General features: G+C 46.2%; 1 long non-coding RNA gene across 4 annotated transcripts; it reads right to left on the bottom strand.

The window, feature by feature from the left end:
• Positions 1 to 1,474: 1,474 nt before the first annotated feature.
• Positions 1,475 to 15,243, bottom strand: LOC106482356 (uncharacterized). Of its 4 annotated transcripts, XR_001292145.2 has the most exons (3): positions 15,224 to 15,243; positions 6,063 to 7,063; positions 1,475 to 3,069 (listed from the first exon to the last, which is right to left on the bottom strand). It is a non-coding gene; the product is annotated as an uncharacterized lncRNA (long non-coding RNA). The 4 variants fall into 4 exon arrangements; XR_001292144.2 differs by lacking the exon at positions 15,224 to 15,243 and having other exon boundaries at positions 6,063 to 7,146; XR_001292147.2 differs by lacking the exons at positions 6,063 to 7,063; positions 15,224 to 15,243 and adding an exon at positions 5,935 to 6,043.
• Between the last annotated feature and the right edge of the window lie 2,543 nt (positions 15,244 to 17,786).

The raw sequence follows: 17,786 nt of genomic DNA, 5'->3' as shown, positions 1-17,786 counted from the left end.
GGCGCTCAAGTGTCCCTGTGCCTTCCTCTCTGAAGAGGTGTACCCACACAAACACGGAGATGACACAGGGGCTCTTCTCCATCCCAGAGAAAACTTCCACACATGTAGCTCAGCTGCCTCTGTATTAGGCTTGGTTTGGCCACTAGCCATTTCGCTCTCAGGAAGGCTACATTATTATTGCTTCATTAATCTGCTCAGTCCTTCTACCAGCTGAGATTTCGTCAGGTGTGTTCAGATCTGGAACACCCCAGAAAAGTGGTCTCTCTTCCTCAGACTCTTCATCACTGCCTGTCTGAAGGCCTCATATCTTTAGCTGGTCTCCTTAAAACATTCCTGTGAAATATTAGTCGCACTGTCCTGGCGGGGAACTGAGGCACAGAGAAGCTATGGGATTTAGACAAAGCCACAGCCCCCTATTTGTACTGCACCAAACTATTTGGGTGACATGTGGCTTCCAAAATGTCATGGTGTAAATTTATAACTGCAATTCAATCAATCTCTTGGCAAAAGCAGCACCCAGATAGAAAAGTCAGCACTCCAGAGACTTTAATCATCAAAGAAATTGAAATGAAAGTGGTTCTCAGATTGGCTTGAGAGAATTCTCTTAGACATCAGGCACCTAAAAATCAAGCTCGCCAGACAAAAATGCCCCACATTATAAGAGAAATAAGGAGGTTTGAAAGGTGTACTTTGAACTTTAGCATTCATCTGTGTGAGACAGTAATTGGATAACCTCCCCCCTCCCCCCAGTATATTCTGGAGAAACTTTGAGCTCGGGTCCCAATCTAGCACAGAGCCCTGCGAGCTTGATCTTCAACTTGTGTAGCTAAAGTGACATAGCAGGAGAGAACTGACTTGTCAGCTAAGATAAGAAACTAATGTCAGATTTATTTTAAGGATGCATATTTTTATTTTTAAGTTTTCCCTTTGTAACTGTTCCCAGTCTGGTAAGAAAAGAATTTAACCCTTTGCTTTGTTGCAACAAAAAAACCTGTTTTTCTTTTCATTTTAAGCTTGTTTAGTTTTGAGAGTGGATTTGGATGAATCTGCCAGAAAGAGAGCACATCACTTTTGCAAAGGCTGACTGTATTAATCTGAATAAATTGTTCTTATAGAGAAAGCTTTGGGGAGGCTATAACTTGAGGCAAGTTTAGAGTCCTTGGAACAAGGGAATATTTCTCACTAGATTGGATGGGCAAGAAGAACAGTTTCTCATGGTGGGTGTTGCTGCAACGCAAGGGGGGTAGATTATAACCAGGCAGCACAGGACTCCGGGGAATAGACATACTGCCACAGCCTTTTAACCGTCTTTCCTCGCTGAGTAGTTACTATCAGGGAAGCTGAGGTCTCGGATGGGGCATGAGTCTCTAGAAAGTACTGCTGTGTGGGGACAGGGTGAGGCTGCAGCTTCTTGGCTACACGGTGCCTTCTGGCTCTTGGTGAGGGTAGTAAGCAAAGCAGACGAAGACTGGCATTACAGTGAGCGTTCTAGGTTTATTAATTTTTAGCTCTGTTGAGCTACAAAAGGTTAACAGTGTCTCTCAGGCCCCGACTCAAGGAGACAGCCACAGCGCAGCCTTCGCAGGGCGCTTCCCTGCTACCTGCTCCTGGCGAGCAGCCCGAGCTGGCTGACTTTGCTGCGGCTGCGCACCGCAAGCTCCCAAGCCGAGGTTGGGTTAAGCCTTGAACAACCAGACAACAAAATGAACCATCTTCCCCCACAAACAGTTTGGGGAGCAGAGTGGGACTCCCGGCCAAGGCACCTCCGAGGCCTCTTGATGCAAATCAAGTGTGGGATGCCCTCCAAAGCCTCCCCCAACTCGCAGATGGACAGGAACAGCTATGGCCAGAAAGCACTCGGGCATCTGTATTGTGACCAGAAGGGACACAAGGACGATGGTGGAATGGTGTTCTTGCCCACCAGCCAAATGAAGAGCCATCTGGTTCCATCTTTCACACTCCCCCAGGAAGAACAGGCCTGAGATGGCATCAGCAGGTCAGCAAATTTAGGACAGCCAGAGAGGAGGGTGCTCTGTGAGTGATGACTGACTGCATATGTCCTTTTAACTTCCTGCTTCCAGTTTCTTTGCTGAACAGGGCTTAGCTTTCCAGGCCATGTATTCCTGCAGCCAAGAAAATAAATCAATGCTCTTTAAGAGAGAAACTTTCTCTAAAATTTGCCCTTCTAGCCAGTGTACCGCAGTGGTCAAAGTCCTGCAGATGAACTTGTTAGAATCCATTGATGTAAATAAAACCATTGCTGACAATAGGAGAGAGTTTTTTTTGTCTTACTACAGAAATCAAATCCAATAAAGCTTTTAAAAGTAACAGAAAATATCAGGCTGCATAGTACCTTGTTCCCCAAGATTGGGTTGAGGCTCACCTGTGCTTTCCCTCCAGGAACTGCTTTACTTCATCAGGTAAATGCTGCCCTACTTAGTGGGAAAAGAGAGGAAATTCAGCACTGGGGAACCATATTTAAAGATCAAAAAGGGTATGATTTAACAAGGCCCAATGCCAGCAATTTCGGATTGAAAGCATCTCTGTCTCTGAGTACTTCCCAACCAACTTGGTCCAGGCAGAGCGCTGCCCTCAGAGCTGCCATTCCTGCCACCTTTTCCTTCTCTTTTGCATTTCCAAAAGCACTTCATGCCAAAAAGATCTTCTGATGTTCACAAGTTCATCTGCTCCTGCATCATTCCCTCTCCGCGCAGGTCAGACCAGCAAACAACATAGGGTGCCTGCCAGCATCCAAGAAGCATTTGGGAATTTTGGTGGAAATAAACAGTGAAACAGTGGGTGCTGCTGCCATTTCATTCGTTGTCTGGTGGCTTTGGGGCAAACAGTAGACAAGACGTTCCTCAGAGGCACCCAGACAACACTTCACTGCATCCCATTCAGATGGGGTTTGCTTTGCAGTGAGAAGGGAGAAAGCTGAACATTTGTAGAGGGAGACAAACTTTGGCAGAATGTGAAGCACAACTGATTCTGTCCAACCACCGATTTCATGTAGCTGGTGACAACCAAGGTGAGAGCAGAGGAACTGGCAAGCAACAGCAAACCTGTTTGCTGAAATGGTGAAAAAAATAGATGAAAAAAAAAAGTAGATAAAAAAATAAGTGATAATAACAGTAAAACTGAGCCTGTACCTCAGACTGATATTTGGTGCTCTGCTCAGTGTGGCTTATCAACATTTGAAAGAAAGCAGGATACAAGAGGAGATCAACATGTAAACAACACCCATCAGCTTCCCCTGTACCCTAAGCAGCTGAAGTTGCACTGATTTCCTAATTTAACCAGTGCCTCTGTGGCTTATTTCCCCAGCGGGCTTGGGGCCTCCATAAGCTCCAGTCCCTGCACATATGACCTGGGACACGGAGGAAGGTAATAAGAGTGTTCTGGCAGATGGGCCTCCCTAGGTAGGTAAGATCAATCCCTAAGAACAGGATTGCCTAAACCTAGTACGGGCTGTCTTAGACTACCTCGGAGCAGCAGAACATTAGTTTAATCTTCAAACCCAATACTTTGGTATTTTTTTCTATATGTTTCTGACTCTGGAATCCTAGCTGGATTATGTTGTGAAGAAGAGAAGTTTCTTAAAATAGATGGGGGATTTTTCATTGATGGGGGAAAGGCAGGATTTACATACAGAACTGACACATGGCATGGTATCTCCACTGAAACTGGGGTAAGAGGCAGAGGGAGGTGCCTGACCACATGGTTCAAATAAAAAAAAGTAGGATCAGATTGCATCAGATAAAAAAAAAAGATGGTGGCACTTTGCAGAGACCTGAGCACAGGTTCTCCCAGGTGAAACACAGCTGAGCCTCCATGATTTCCACCATCAAGCTGCCGTTGAGCTGTGAACACCAGCCTGGGGAGCAAGGGGCTGCCCTGCTCCTGTACGCTGGCAGCGTGCTTAGGGCAGCGCGTGGGCACACAGAGAAAAGCAGTGCAGGCTCTGAACTTACAGACTCTGAACTTACTCTGAAATACACACAAACCCTGAAGCAATGACCAGGCTTACAAAAAATTCCTAAGGTTTTGATGCCTGTTAAACTCATTACCCACTCCGGAGTCGGACTAGTCTGTATAGTATTACTCTATCACTTAAATGCTCACGGATTTAAAGTTATGCTCAGAGTTGGGGCTGAAATTGAATCTGAATCTTCTAAACTCTGGGGACAGTTGTATCCAACTTTTGCAGAACCAGAACCCCAAATCCTAATATCCTCATAGACTGGGAAAGTTCAAGTCCAGATCTACGCATTGCTACTCCATCCCACCTCTCAATTTTGGAGCTTTAGATCCTGGAATATCAAATCTGGGTTATGCATACCCTCTGGCAACCAGGAAATACTAGGAATTTTATTAGGCTACTGAGCATGATTTAATTACAGTGCACAGAATTAGAGAGAAAGCAGACATGCCCTTAGAAGCTCAATTAGAGAAAGCCACCCTGCTCCTTTCCGCTAGCGATTAGAGGAAACCAAGAAGGATGAATAGCAGGCTCCATTCTGCCTTTCCCTTCCCAGGCAGATTTTTTGAACTCTGCAGTCCCCATCTCTGCTCTTGCAAGACAAGCAGGTCACCTAGTCCCATTTTTCCCTCTCTCCAGCTTACATTACAGTAACTAATAGACTCACATGCCGTTTCTTGTAAATGTTCACTGATAGACAGCAAGAAATGTAATGCGCTGGAAGAACTGCTGGAAGTGAGGATAACAAGAAAAGCATGGGAGCATGACAGGGGTCCCCTGCCACCCCCCTCAGCTTCCTAAGTGCTCAGTGCAAGCTCTTCTTTGTTCCAGTTTGTCCCCATTTCCAGCTTTTGGCCTTATTCACTTAAATTTGCCTCTTCTGTTGTGCATGGAAAGCCTCCAGCTGCTGAGTGGCTGGGAGTGTGGCTGCTCTCTGTAGCGCTTGGCATGTCTGTCATGCGGAAGCCTCGTGGAGGGCTGTTTTGGGAGGCCCCTCTGGGTTAGGTACAGGAGGGGGCCAGCCTTAGGCGGGGTGGAGTTGGGCTCTGCCACCACTTCTGCAGGTTGGATCAGAGACGCAGACAGAGCTGCACAGAGCTGAAGTGCTGCTCAGAAGCCTCTGAAGCCCCCCCCCCCCCCCATGCCCGTGTCTTATGTTCAACATAAAATTCAAAGAATAGAAGTGGGCTTCTTATTTCTTAGCTAACAAAGAGATGGGAAAAATAAAATTGCTCCCTTTTTAATGCAACTCCAGCTCCTTATCCTAACCGGCACCACAGTATTTTCAGACTCCCAAAGTTGTTGGATGCCACTGCAAACATCATAGTGTGAGCCCCCTTCCTTCTTGGGCATCCCCAAGGCACTGACCCCCCACCCTGCTGAGGATCCCCCAGGGATGCCCTCGTGCTACCTGAACTGGTTTGTCCATGCAACGATCAAACGGCAGCTGGTACAGAATGCCCATGGATCTGTCAGCTCGCCTACAGGTCACATTAGGTGTGAAGCGAGATCCCAGTCACCCCTAGCAGAAGACCAGTTTGCCACAGTGTGCATCACAGTGAAGAGCAACCCACACAGCTACCTCTGTGCATGGCCTGTAAAGGTGGGAGGCAATCCACCCTGTGATCCCTCAACTCCCCAGGTGTCCCCACTCCTCCTTCAAGAACAGGTACACCACCCTGCTAAGCTGCATTTGGCTTCAGAGCTCACAGTACCCATTGCTAGCTATGGGATCAACCCACTTTCCCTTACTCCTGTGCTGTTAGAAATGCTCACACTTCGGTGTTTGCTGTCTCCTACCAGAAGACTTTCCCTCTTTGCTGATGGACTGCACTCCTCCTCTTCGTCCCTGCTAAGCACAGACATTTGACTTGCCCCACACCTTTCCAAGAACGTCCCATGCAGAACAAGTTTGTTTTAAAACTCCTTTTGTACTTAGACAGAAGAATCCTCACCAAAAAAAAAAGGGGGGGGGAGCAGAAGTGACATTAGTTTCTTCTGACACCAAGCAGAGCATTTACAGGCTGTTTTGGAGCTGTGGCATCCCCTCTGATACAAAGGCAGACTTTGTTGGTGCTCTTACTTAGCTGTGTCTTTGGAAGCCTTGGATGAGCGGAGCCAGGTTTTCTTGCAGCTCCCAGGTCTCTGGTGCAGCTCTGCAAGTCGCAGCTCTAATGAAACAGTCCTCTGAAGCACAGTGAATGGATGGAGAAAGGGAACAAGGCCACGCAGAGAGGAAACTCTTCTCCTTGCCACTCTCTCTGGTGTCTTTTTAATGTCGGTCACAGAAACACGGGCAGGAAGGGGAGGCCTCTGGAAGGGAGCTTGGAAACCCCACAGGCAAGAGCTGAGGAGCTGAAGTCTCCTGCTTAGTCAGCCATGTCTCTCCATCACCGGGGAGCTGACTCTTTAACCCTTCGCAGGGAGTGGAGGTGGACTTGCACTGGCTGCGCCATGGCTCAGCTGGGTGGAAAATGATGGCAAGCTGACCTTAGGCAGGATCCAGATGTCCTCAAATGCTTCAAAGCTGGTGCTATCCACCCCTCTACCATGGGGCACAGGAAAAAGGAGGAAGTCATAAGCATGGGTCTCCCAGGCGGAGTGCAGACTCTGCCCCATAGCCCACATCATAGGGCTCCCTGCTCTAAAGAGATGGGTTCCTCTCTCTGCCTCCTCCTCTGTCTCTCTCGTTTGGCCCGCCAGCAAACGTAGGCAGCCACCAGCAGGCCCACACCAAAGATCAAGGTGGCCACAGAGACCACCTTAGCAATGTCCATTTGTGGGCCATTAATGGTGAAGGTGATGCATGTTGCTGCTATGCCGATGACCACAGAGACGATGCCAAAGGGGAAGATGCACCGATACCAGGATTTCTCAGTCCCACCTGTGGCCAGGGCCAGCTTGTTGAGCGTAGCAGTGGAGTCTGTGGCCGTGGTCAGCGGTAGCCCTGGTTTTCCTCCTTGAAGGCAAGTGAGTGAGTTGGACTTGCAGCCCATCATGTTGGCAAGAAAAATAGTAACAACCACAGCAAAGCTCGGACAGGTTGGATGTGGGTCACGCTCTTGCCACAAGCTGCTGTCGTGCCTGTGAAGGAAGGAAGACAGGAGAGTTCCTACATGGTCTGGCTTTGTCTAGCAGCTCAGGATGTCAGCTGCCTCTTTGCACAGACACAGCTAGAGAGCTGCTGGCTGCCTCCTGCTCTCTGCTCCGAGCCAAAAGCTCGCCGGCTCTTTTGCTGCGAGTTGGAGCTGGGATTGGCGGGTGGGAGAAGTGATCTCATGCCTGTGGGAGGATCGGCTCAGGCTTGCTGCCTGTTAACTGTTTCAGGCTCTGGTCAGGCTGCTGCCTGGAGCCCAGCTGTGGTTGTTCTGGGGATGCGTTTTTCACAGTTTGCATCTGCTTTTGCGAGCTTAAGCCCTCACTGAGTGCTTCGCAGAAGGCAGCAGAAACCCTGCTACTGAGGATGCCAGACTGCCAGCCTTGCTCAGGATAGTTGCATGGGACTCTCTGTCCACAAAACTGCTTCATATCCTGTTTGAGCATTGCTAATGTCATTGCTTCTTTCCAAGTTGTCCTTTCTTCCTGAGTCCCTGCTTTTTTCCCCTCCCCCAGCTTCAGCCGATGACACAGGGCTCAAGATGACCCTCACTATGAGGCCCAAGGCCTGAAGATGCTGGTTGAACTGGAGAAGGCTCTAGGCTGAGATTCCCTTGGGCTGTGGCACCCTGCTGGGTTTGGCATCCAGGGAACAAGGTGATGTGAGGTGACCAGCTGGGGGTACTGGAACCAAAGGGGCTAGAGCAGTGGTAAATTGAGAACTGGGAGATGATCACTGTCAAAGTAAGTCAGGGGCAGGGTAGGAGGAGATAAGACCCCAATACTGTGGTGAGGTGGAGGCCCCACTCACCCCTGCCATTGCTGCTTTATCACTGTGAAGCGGGTGGAATTTCATGCAGGGAGAGGAACCAAGAAGCTGGAAGGAGGTTGGTATGTGGTAGATGACAGGTAGAGCCATGGGAAGGACATCAGTCCCAGGAAAGCAGGACATCCAAGCAGTAAGAGCTAATGTGCTCTGCAGAGCTGGACATCGGGAACCAGCAGCAAACCTGCCGAGGGTCTCTCTGATACAGTGGTCCCTGTTTCCATATTCTGAGTGCCAAATTCTTGACTAAAGATTAATTATTTTTAAAAGGCAATTTTAAGACATGCCCCAGCTCCACAGCCTGCAGAATTATACACTTGCAATAGCAGCCATGGTACGTGATAACAAACTGCATGTAACCACTCTGAACGGGCCCCACAGTGGTGAAAGCAGAGCAGCAGTGCAGCCAAACACCTCACTGAGAAAAATCAGCATGGCAGAGAAATGCAGCAGGTTGCCCAAGGCTCCTGGTGAGGGAGAAGTCAAAAGAAGGGAAGAAGATGTAGACAGCATGGAAAGAGTTGCACAGAAAGGAGATTGAACTGGAAAAGGGTGGCAGAAGGAATAAGAGAAAGAAGAAGCCTGAGGGACAGAAGAGAGGAAAGCGGGGAAAGAAAGAGGAGAAAGGGGAGGTCAGGCAAAGCACAACATGGAAAGCTGAATGAGCCTGGCGATAGTGCGTGCTGCTTGTGCTGACACCCCAGGGCCAAGGGAGCAGGCTTGCACGTGGGGCTTGTGCTGCATTCCTGCCAGCTTCCAGGTAGCTCGGCTCCAGCTCTCTGCTAGGAGAGATCTTTTCTGGGCAGAGGCCTCCTAGCAGTCTCACAACTCTCTTTCATCAGCAGTGGACACTCATTCTTGCTGGGCAGACATTCCTCTCTGTCACCTTTTCTGGGAACGGGCCAGAGATGCATTGAAACTGGAGCAAACAATTCTGCTCTCCATTTGTTTCTGCTGTACCAGTTTTTTTTTAAACTGGTTTCCCTGGAGAAAGGAATGGAATTAGATCCAGTAGCAAACGTAAGAAAATTGGATCCATTCCCAAGTCAGAACTTCCCCCCTGAGTTCATGGGGCCCAGCTGCATTTCTGCATCAACCGTTAGGAGGCTAAGAGGAAGCCAAAAATAAGGAAGAAAAACCACATTGCAGCAGGAATGGATGGAAACAGCTGTGCAGAGAAAGGGGTGGCCTAAGGAAAGGTGAGAAGATTAAGAAGTAGAAAGAATCTTATGAGAAGAGACGGAACAGGAAAGGAAGAGACTCGCACATTAGTCTGGGATATGAGACACAGGCATTCCCGGCTCTGTCGGTGACCTTTGGGCAGCTCACGTTACTTCTCTCTGCCTGCTTCAAAGGACCTGTAGCTGAGATGTTCCTTGAGCCACTGCACTTTTACGTGAGCTCTTTCCTGGGATTTGCCCCAGGTCTCACAGCACTGAGTGTCATTACTGGTGCCCTGCAGGGCTGTCTGCCACGGTGTAGGAAATTGTTTCAACATGAGGAGAAGACACATATGCTGTGATTTTGTGACCCCACAGGCTGCACTTAACAGCTCCTGCCCTGACCTCACTCACCATCAGCATGCCTCAGTGTAACCAGGCAGCTTGAGAGAGGGGAATGCGATACCCCTCTGAAAACAATGCAGCTGTCCTAATATTTGTTTTTTGAGGTGGACACTTTACAGCAAGACCATCAAACTTTTTTTCTCCCTAGTTAGCAGATGTAGTAGTTTCTCCAGTATAGCACAGATCCTTATCTTCATTCCTGTTGAAGGGAGTTAATCTTAATTTGCCCAACCCTGGGCCAAATAGATGCCCCTACAACACCCACCACCCTGTTTTAGGGGTCTCTACCATGCTGCACACAAGTTAAACCCAGCACCTTAGAGGTTAAAGATTTGAGAAATTACTTACCACCTACCACTTGACCCATGCCACTTTTATAATTATGCAATGAAACCAGGATGGTAGCCAAGAAAAAAATAGTCACCTAATCTGAAATAATGAGAAAATGAAAGATAACCTAGAAGAGATGTCAGATCTCTCCCCTGCCCCTCCTCCAGTGTGCAGCGTTTCAGTGTGCTGCCATTTACTATGCATCCATGTATGGCACATCACCAGGCAGGACTCTGTTATTTTCTTTTCTTTTTCTCCCCCCTTCCTTTTTTTTCTTTTTTTTTAATTACAGAGAATGAAAACCTTTCTCCTCAGCAGACTGGATGCTTCCTCCTCTGCTGCACACACATGCGCAACTTCATTAGTTCCAACCTCAACCACTTGCACTGAAAAAAAAAGTTTCTCTCAATGCACTGCTCTCGCTTATATCATCACCAGACAAATCATCATCAGAATCCAGGTAAGGGGGAGAATAAAGCTTGTTTACATCAATCTTTGCCTCTCTCCAGTCGTGTCTGCAAAGCTTTAAGAAAGCTATAAGAACTGTTGGTGTGAAGAAAAGTATGGATTTATTTGCAAGATCTATAGGACCTCTCCTCATCTCCAGTTCCTTGCTGGGACTGGAGCTCCCAAAGAGCCAACTCTCCTGTACGAGAAGCTGCTGCCCTTGTTTTGAATGAGGGCACAGGCTGAAGCAGTTTGAGTAAGGCCTGATTTGCTGACAGGCACAAAACCACACTTGTGATGATCCGGTGCCCCCTTTCCACCTAGGCTAAATGACTCTGTGAAGTCCCAGATGCCCAAGTGTTATGCTCTTCTATCACAACTCTTTGTTTTATATAATGAACTTCTGGTTATCAGGTTCAGAACTGCTCACTGCAAATCAAGTCTTATGTCTATAAATCTAAGCTCTATGTTTCCCTTCAGGTTATTAAAAGATTCTTGTCAAACTCCATCAAACAAAATATGTCATCAGAAAAATTCATTCATGTGCTTCCAAAAATAATGGAGACAAAGTGGGTATTGATCAGGTATTGGATGAATTCCCAAACACATTACTGGTTAAAGAAAGCAACCTGCCCCTTGTCACTCACCCTAATATCATTTTGTGGACAACTCAAATTCTTGCAGCATTGCACAATACAGACAAAAGTATCCAGCTGTAGGACACCTGGAGCCTTGGCATTTAGACTCTGGCTACACGAATAAACAGTACTGCGAAAATAACTACAAATAAGTCACATATGCCGCACACTGTGCTCTATAAACTCAGAAGTGTTGTTGTTCATTCTCTTGATTGTTCATTAGAGGGAAAAAATAGCAGCAAAACGAGACAAGTTAATGCTCTTTGATTACAAGCAGAGAAGGCAGAACCCCCTTTATTATTAAGGCTGACTGATACTTCCTATTCTAACCACCATTTTGAATTTCTTGAAGCCTTGCCAAATTTAAACCATTAGGGCTGAAATCCTCCATGCTGAGTATTTACCCTAAGCTGAACTGCTTAAGAAAATTTCAGCTAAAATTGTTCAGCCACTGCTGAGAACAAGATTTGGAAGAAAGCCCCTTGTTCTACCCCTATGAAAATTGTGACATTGTTTCATCTTTTCGTCAAATAGCTCCAACAACCGCAGACTCTGGATCAGCTAAGGCAATCTCAGATGCCTTAGTGAAGATGCCTCAGACGCCTGCAGTGAAGCAGAGAGCAGCTGCCGCCCACTAGGAAGGACTGGTGGTTGCAGTCTCACAGAACATGGCATTCATCATTCAGGTGCAAAGCCTCACCTCCCCGTCATCTTCTGCTTAGCGCAGGGCTGCCTCTGTCCCTGGAGCTGGGTATGGAGGTGAAGTCTGTGCCCAAAGGAAGCTGGGACTGGGTCAGGGCTTGGACTGACATCTTGAGACAGATGGTGAAGAGTAAGACCTGGAGATGTGGGAAATGGTAAGGGCATGGTTCAGGGCTGCTTCGATAGGCCCCATCTCTGCTCTGTGCCCCATCGAGCACCACTGCCACCACGCATCTTCTCATGCATCTTCTCAGTGAGAGCCACCTCCTCTGGAGCAGCTGCCAACAGCCACAAAGGGAAATATCAAAGGTTTTCTCCATGAGTGCAGCGCCCGCTCCAGGAAAAGAGCCAAGTGGTGCTCCAGGGTGACAGGTGTGCGACAGACGCATGACTCATTTCACTCACAGCTTCACGCATTGCAGCTCCAACGGGTGCGAGGCTTCATGGAGCATATAGCTGAGAGAATGATTTATCTAGTTATACAATGAAGGGTTTCAAACTGTTTCTGGAGAAACTGTTGATCTGAAAACACCACTAAGCAAAGCACGAACACTGATAGGATACTGCTGCCAATTCTCACCATGCTGCAGCTAGTATTACAGCATGTCACATCCTCCTTACAGCTCCAGCTTTGATTCATCTGACTTAGCAAGATTCTTGGCTCTCATCTAAACATAAAAATGCATATAGGACTGACAGTTGTAGAAATTTAAAAAATGATACTGAAGAGCAATGACTGGCTGCAAAAAAACAGTAAGTGACAAAAGCTCCAACTGGCTAGAAAAATATGACATTTTAATAAATCTTAATTTTTGATACGTGACACAGGTTTGCATATTTGACTCAGCAATACTGATGTGATCATATTATAGCAACCTTATATACTTCCTGTTTTGGTTTAAAACATTGCACTAGCTACTATGTTAACAGCTTATTAAAATTATATGGGAGTAAACATATGTACGTATATACACATACATATATAACGCTCTTCTATATATACACCTATAAGTAGCTCACCAGCTAGTATTTCCAAAAAAGGAAAAATAATACTACTACCTTGAGCAATATATCCACTTTCTAGGTTGCTGCAAAGGTTTCTGGAAGCAGGATGCAGAGATTTTGCCTTCGTGTCACTGTCTCATCCCACCCTGAGCCGGTGGTGACTAGGAGGCACACAACAGCAGTTCAATGGCCTCAGCTAAAGGAGTTTATTCCAGTTGGCCTTAACCGGCAATGCCAGAGATTGATTGGATCCAGAGGATGATGTGCCCTTAAGGTAGTTCCTCCCACTGAGTGTCAGGACCTATTAATGGGGCAGCATGCAGGCACTTGTACTTCTCGTGCCCCCACTGACTACTCTACAAAAGAACAAAGTGCTTCCGCCTCCAAGAATGCCAACTTGGCATCGTCTGGCAGCAGGACTCCATTCCTGCAGGAAGGCTCATTCTCAGGCTGCACCTCTCCGGGCTGAGCGCAGGCTACCGCTGAGCATGCAAAGGCTGTTGCTGCTGTTTCTGCCAGTCCCAAGTCACACTCGTTTCCACTGCTTTTTGGAAATTTGTGTCACTGCCCTGTTGAGGTCTCCTCAGTTGTGACCTGTGATGTTGCACACAAGTTCTGGGCGCAGTAACCTTCCCAGCTCCTCCACCCAACAGTGATTACTCTTTCAAGGAATGACACCCACTTCTCCTAGCTGCAAAAAGGGCACCATGCCAGGAACAGACCTGCTAAAACAATCATCAGTATTCCTGACACCATTAGAGCTGTTTGGAGGGAAAGGAGACAGTAAGAATTATGTTTCTTCGTATATAAAGAAATCTGGGAAAGCAGGAGGCTCACAAAGGGGACAGAGCATTTTTAGAGGGGCTGGGCTGCTATTAATAGATATTCATGTCAACGTAGCCGAGTTCATGTGTATTAACAACAAAGCAAATATGCACTCTAAAAAATATTTTTGAGAGAAAGCAGTTGCATTCGCTCTGCGTTCCTACTCATGTACTGTGTGGGCAGCAGAGGGAAAGCAATAATCCCACGGGTGCTCAAAAATAATCCAAACCCATTTACTTTAAAGGTCTGATTCAAAATGCACAGAAATCAATATGAGCATTGGCTTCAATGTGTCTTTCACTGGCCCCTGTGCTCACGGAAGAGGAGTATGCATGCAAGGGAGCTGGCAGAGATACAGCTCTAAATCTCTGCCTCCTGTCCCTCCACTTTCCCCAGAGCTATCACACTCACCTACATTTCAGTTTAATCCATGAATTATGTTCTGGAAAAACACAACGGGGCAAAGGTGTGCCAAAGTTTCTGCAATACCTTGAATTTCAACTTCTGCGCAAGATGACTCCTTCCCCCTCCTTTTCTGGCAGCTCATCTGACCTGTTGTCAATCATCATCAGCTCCCACAGCAGCAATCTGGTGAGGGCACCTTCCGGGCCCTCTGAAAACATTTCCATCCTCCACAGCGATCTGCTCTGGTAGTTTCATCCTCACAGTGATGAAGCAACCCAGATTCCTCTGCTCTGCTCTCTCAGGACATCTTGTGAGAATCACAGGGATGTTTTTATTCTTAAAACTCACTTTGAAGGACCTTTCTGCTACGTTAGCAGGCCTTCTCTGCACAAGTGGCCTGGTGACACCAGCTGACCCTGTCTGCGCTGAGACTGACAGCAGTGCTGTGTAGCGCAGGGCTCCAGGCCAGTAGGGAAATGCCATCCCTGCTCCCACGACGAAGCAGAAGCTCTTTTCCTCCGGCGTACAATGGGAAGAGAGAGGACTGTAAAGCCACGAGGACACCAGCCTAGCCAAGGGGAAGGAGAATTTACCCATTGACACCAGGAGTCGCCTTCCCAGCATTCCCAAATCGGGGACACCATCAGAGCTCCTAAAATCAGAGGAGCAAACCCTGAGCCCATTTATGCTCCAAGAATTTCATTACATTTGCTTGGGAACCCACTAAAATGCCAAGCTTAACTCTCTGACTTGTTTTTTAAAAAATGCTTTCTTTAAATACTAAAATAGCAATACCAGAGATGTAAGGGGTGTACATTATAAGGTCATAGCAGTTTTGCCCCCTATTTTAAATGGAAATGCAGAAAGAATCAACAGCACTAGAACAGCCTTGCACATCATTCAGGGACAGGGTCACCTCCGGGAAACTTTGTTCATTAAAGTGTATAAACCAGGGGTACAAACTTGCCGTTTTTATTTCAAAGAGGCCAAATTCTGAGATCTTCCTCCAACAAATCTTTCTCTGAACTTACAGTGAATTTCTATAAAACCCACATTTATGTTAAGTGAAAGAGAAAAGGCTTCAGGTTTGGTTTGGGTGTATGGCAGGATCCCATTTTTATTGTACTCAAGCCCTCCCTGACACTTTCCCCGCTCCCAAACAAAACACCCTCTTACTGTGCCACCTCTGTGGGGTTGACAGACCCCACCTGGGCACTCAGCTCACTTCCTCCCCACTCCTTTCTTTCTGTGACTAACGTAAGGGTGCAATTTTCATAACAGAAAGAGAGAGATGCTCTCATGTGTCTCCCTCCCTCTTCCCACAGAGGGAGAGAAGAGTGCAGCTGGGACCGGATGACTCACGTTGCAGAAGCCAAGATGAGTAACACCCACCACACACACACACCTCCTGCCGACTCTGCTGACCCATCTCAAAGTGTCTTGGTGGTGGACTGGGCAGCAGGACCGCTCCTTCTTTCACCCCCACGCAGCAAGGATGCTGCAGGAGACGAGGGATCAGAGCCGGGCTGTGGTGCCCTCCAACAGCGAAAGAGGGCTCCTGGAGTCCAGGTATCAGGAACACCACTGGAGTCCAGTTCATTTCTAAATGGCTGCACAAAGAACCAAGGAAAGAAAAAACAACTTGGAAAGAGAAATCACTGCGATCATCAGCTTCAGAGGTGCAGGAAAAGAGCAGAGAGGGTTAATGGGTCTGATGGGCTTAGAAAAGCTTATATTTCGAGCAAGAATTCCAGATTCCTCAAGGGAAATAAACTTGAAGTAAGAAAGGATAAGGGACCCAAGATGAGTTTGAAACAGATTAATTACTCTATTGTTAAAGTAAGAAAGTCCAGAATCAAATATGATACCAACCACCATCAACAGGGAGCGGGGAGGCCCAGGAGAGAAGTGAGGTACTAACGGCAGTCCATCTCCTCCTGACATGCTGTGCCTAGTGCTGAATGTCCCCCCACAGCTGTGCACACTAGCTGGAGGAAGAAGTTTTACAGGTCCTGGACAGGAAATCCTCCTCTGAGAAATTACAGGAGGGAAGTATTCAGTCTGAAGAGTTAGTGGGCTAAAAATCAAGAACCTGTGAGCTTTAACACCTGCATCTGGTACTCTTCCTTGCATGACCCTCATTTTCATTCTATTTTTCAAACAGAAAAGGTATCTATCTAGTAAGATTTGTTAACTTCCTTGTGTACAGACAGTTTTGAAAAGGTTAAAAGCAAATGTTCTTCAGTACAGGTAATGCAAAAAAACCAGGCTGAGGCTAGCTGGGTCAAATTGAAACTACATATGCACTTATACAAGATGAGACCATTAAAAATCTAAAATGACTGAGTTTCCTATGGTGTAGAATTACAACACAGACCTATTTGGTGCATAATTATATGGGTAATGCATAGAGATTAACATCTACTTTTAAAAGTAGATTACAGAGAGCCAAAATAATTTGGAGGCCAAAAGGAAATATTAAGAAAAAGAATTCACAGACTGGATACAGAAACGCCTACACCCAAAGCACTCAGTGATGTGATCCTGTTTGGTTTGCTTACAACTTCACCAAATATGACTCATTACATTATCACATGATAACTTTTCAGTCGGAGTCCTGCCACGTTCAGGATGGCCTACTTGATTGCGTAGAAGAGAGGGTTTCTAGATGTAGAAATTGTGTCTTATTTTCTCCAGAAACTAGAAGGTAATGGGCTTGGAAACAAGAACAGGAAATAATATCTTAGGACAAATAGCACTTCAGGGCAAAGATGCTACTTTAGAGAACATTTCTTCCTCTGTTACAAAATTCACATATATCCCTACATCAGTCATAAAGGAAAAATAGTTACACATGTCCACCATTTCTCACTTTCAGGACACAGAACTCAACATTCTGCAGTTTGATTTTCAGAAATTCTGCAAATTCACAATGCTGAAGCTAATGAAAGGTGTGCTGTGAACAAATAACACATTAAGTTGTTTGAAAAACATACCAACAGATCATAAGCATTGACTTAACACACACAGGAATTGTTTTTTATATATATATATATATGTGTGTGTGTGTGTGTGTGTGTGTGTGTGTGTATGTATGTATATATGTATGAGCTAAGACATTCCAATGTAAAGTTATTTCTATGCTCTGTTAGAAAATTAATAATTCTACAGTGTTTGGATGGTATATAATAATTAATGCATGAGCCACATACCAAATTAAAATTATGAAAGGAAATAGTGAACAACTATTTATTCCAGAACTGTCACCTATGATAAATAAATTACAACTGCAACAATAAATAATTGCAGCGAAACAAGAGCAAGTCAATATATCACTAACAATTGTGTTGCAGTCCACTGCCACAAATGGCCCAAATCACAATTGCACAGGCCAACTTGAACTGGAGCTTTTTCCATCCAAATCCTTGACTTTTAACTTCAGTAATTTTAACATTGTCATGTGTCTTATATGGACAAAATTTACCAAAATATTGAAGAATGGTTAAGTGCTGAAAAGCTGCAAACATTACAGGGAGAGGGAGGAATTACATAAAAGAGGAAACGATCACATTTGGAGTTACTGGAGGGAAGAGCTACAAAAAGGGGGATGCACATCCCTTCCAGCATCAGCTGGTATAACGCACGTGCCCCAAGTAACGCCGTGGGGTAGCACGTGCACAACTGTTCAGCACCTTCAACTGCACTACGGCTGCACCCACCCTTCAAAACAATTCAAGCAAAGACATGGTTAAATTTTGAGTGGCTCCATTAATCTTAAGATAAACAGTTGGGGAGAAACTCTTGCCTGCAGAAAAGCTTCCTTCAAGAAGCACTGATGGTCTTTCATAGTCCATTTTAAGTTAATGTATGTCATGCAAAACTAGAAAACATGCAGGAAAATAAAAGGTGAGGAACAATCCTGGACTGATCTCCTGAGGAAAGGATTCTGATGACCTTATTCTGATGAC

This window comes from Apteryx mantelli, chromosome 16 (genome assembly GCF_036417845.1).
Source record: "Apteryx mantelli isolate bAptMan1 chromosome 16, bAptMan1.hap1, whole genome shotgun sequence".
Taxonomy (NCBI): Eukaryota; Metazoa; Chordata; class Aves; order Apterygiformes; family Apterygidae; genus Apteryx; species Apteryx mantelli.
This window is presented reverse-complemented; position numbering and strand designations above follow the sequence as displayed.